The sequence below is a fragment of the Hemitrygon akajei genome, unplaced genomic scaffold (assembly GCF_048418815.1).
Source record: "Hemitrygon akajei unplaced genomic scaffold, sHemAka1.3 Scf000036, whole genome shotgun sequence".
NCBI lineage: Eukaryota > Metazoa > Chordata > Chondrichthyes > Myliobatiformes > Dasyatidae > Hemitrygon > Hemitrygon akajei.
Genome location: NW_027331922.1, coordinates 9226869 through 9229846, shown reverse-complemented (window position 1 = coordinate 9229846; position 2978 = coordinate 9226869). Strand labels below are relative to the sequence as shown.

The following is a 2978-nucleotide window of genomic DNA, read 5'->3' as shown; positions in this document are numbered from 1 at the left end:
TCCTGTTCCAAGGACTGGATCTTTAACAAAGACCGGTGTTATTACGTATCCACGTTTAGAGCATCTTTCAACGAATCGATGCAGGAATGCTCAAACCGGAATTCAAAGCTTTTCGAAATCAATTCAGTGGATGAAGTGGTAGGTCCCAAACTCATGAAGGTCCCACAGTAGGACGGGACACATTATACACCCAAGGGGTCTGACACAGAGTGAGACCCAAAGTACACACACCCGACAAATATTCTCCGGGACAGACACAGAGTGAGGTTCCCTCCACACTGTCCAATCACACACTCCCGAGGTCAGACACAGAATGAGGCTCCCTCCACACTGTCACAACACACAGTCCCGAGTTCAGACACAGAATAAATCTCCCTACACACCGTCCGATCACGCACCCCCAGGGTCAGGCAGAGAGTGAATCTCCCTCCATACGGTCCCATCACACACTCCCGGGGTCAGACACAGAGTGAATCTCCCTTCACACGGCCCATCACACACTGCCGGGGTCAGACAGAGTGAATCTCTCTCCACACCGTCCCATCACACACTCCCGGGGTCAGACAGAGTGAATCTCTCTCCACACCGTCCCATCACACACTCCAGGGGTCAGACATAGAGTGAATCTCCCTCCACACCGTCCCATTACACACTCCCGGGGTCAGACACAGAGTGAATCTCCCTCCACACCGTCCCATCACACAATCCCGGGGTCAGACACAGAGTGAATCTCCCTCCACACCGTCCCATCACACACTCCCGGGGTCAGACAGAGTGAATCTCTCTCCACACCGTCCCATCACACACTCCAGGGGTCAGACATAGAGTGAATCTCCCTCCACACCGCCCCGTTACACACTCCCGGGGTCAGACACAAAATGAAGCTCACTCCGCACCGTCCCACCGTCGCTCCTGTTGTAATAAACTGAGGGTGACTCCATCAATGGTTTTCGATTTTCGGCAATAATTAAATAAATTTAATTTCACAGAACGCTATATCCCACCTTCTTTTCGAACGAAAAGTTGCATACTGGATTGGAAAATGCGAAGACGGGTGAGATCTGTGTGGTGATAACTGGGGAATGACATAGTCCTGACGGGAGAAAATGGGACTTGTTTACGGACTGAAATAGGTTTGAAGGAAGAGGGAGGGGTCTGTAGACTGTTCCAGGTTGTCGGGAGAGGTTGGTACAATGGGAATATTTTGGGGACCGTCACGTGTCTGTCGGGGAATGGCGAAGCAGGGGAATAGAATATTGTGCGGACTATCAGCAGGCTGTGAGGAGGGACCAGTACCATTACGCTGGGGTAATTTTGCTGACCGATGCGGGGCGGTCTGGAAGGCGCGACGCAGTGGAATTAGTTTGAAGTCTGACACGAATCTGTGGGGAGAGTGAGAGGCAATGCGATGATTTGGGGGACTGACATTTGTTTGTGAGATAAGAGCTGGGCAGCGGGATTAGTTTAGGGACTGACAGAGCTCTGAGGGGAGATGGTGAGACAGAAGGATTAGTTTGGACAGAGACACAGGGCGGTGGTCAAATATTGGGTCAGTGGGACTAGTTTGCGGACTGACGAAGGACTGTGGCGGCGGCCCCGTGTCTGTGGGTTAACATTGACACGAAGCTGAGGGGAGGTGGAGCGGCAATGGGGTTGATTTGGACACAGACACAGGAAGGGAATGGGCCTATGGAATTCATTTCGAGTCTCCCACAGGTCTGTGGGGAGAGGGTGGGAAAGTGTGTTTCTTTGGGGAATGAAACAGGGGCGGGGGAGAGTTCGTCCGTTGGATTCGTATGAGGACTGAAACAGGACTGTGAAGAGAAAGTGGGTCAGTGAGATTAATCTGGCGATGGACCGGAGGTTGTGAGGGGTACGTGGTGCTGTGGGATTAGTTTGGAGACTGACACAGGGCTGTGGGGATCGAGTGGGTCAGTGTGATGCAGCTGGGAACGGTGTCAGGGCTGTGAGGAGAGCGCTGTTTGATGAGATTCGTTCTGCGAGGGTCTCGGGTTTACTGCTGCGCTGTAGTGTCTGTGTTGAAACGTTTTAACCCTCTTTGATAGGGAAGCGGCCTCTGGTCTCCTGTATCACGTGACCACTCGAACTCCCGTCTGCACTCATTGCAGATCGAAAGGAAACAACTATCGTTGCAATCGTGATCGCAGTTTCGTATGCGAGAAATCGGCACCTTTGTGCCCGGCTATTCCTGAAAACGTCCAGGGACTCTGTCAACTGCCAGTGGGGGCAACATGAATGACGTGACCACCGCATCTTTCTTTTTACCTTTCTTCCACTCTCCCTCCATCCATCCTCCCGAATTCCCACACCACTCACTATACCTTCCTCTTAATCCATTCTTCAGACACAGACATCTACCCATCAATCCCCTTATTTCTCGACATTTCCCCATCCCTCCCCGCAATTCCTCATTCGCCCCAGCTCTCTCTGCACCCCTCTCCGCCCACTGTTTCATCGCACTTTCCCCGCCCGCTCTTTCTTCGCTCTCTCTACCCACCACTTTACCCTTTCTCCTTCTTTCTCCCCTACCCTACTCACACTCTCCCCTCCCCGTTCTCTCTACACACTCCGTCTCCCTGACCGCTCTCTCTCTCTCTTTCTCCTTCTCACCCACTCTCACCTCCACCCTGAACCGTCTGGTATTCGATACCCCGAACCTGGGTAAAAGTCTGTGTGCGTGCTCTCTGTTTCTGCCTCTCTTGGGTTTATGCAACACTGTAAGTTTAGAACTACGCTCACCGACGTCTTGTACCACTGCAAAGTGACCTCCTGACTCCTTCACTCAGTGCCCTGAGTGGTGAAGGCCAGCGTGCAAATCGTCCTGTCCACCCCGTGGGATGTTTTCCACCAGAATCGCTATTTGCTTTATTATCTGAAACTAATACGGCCTAGAATTTGTTCTTTTGCTGCATCCGTGCGGCGTAAATATTTAAAATTAATGTAAATTAGAAATATTA

The 2978-nt window shown here is 51.7% G+C and overlaps 1 long non-coding RNA gene across 1 annotated transcript; it reads left to right on the top strand.

Annotated features, from left to right (window-relative positions):
- Positions 1-2978, top strand: LOC140720114 (uncharacterized). Its single transcript, XR_012097107.1, has 3 exons — positions 1-138; positions 990-1054; positions 2067-2978. It is a non-coding gene; the product is annotated as an uncharacterized lncRNA (long non-coding RNA).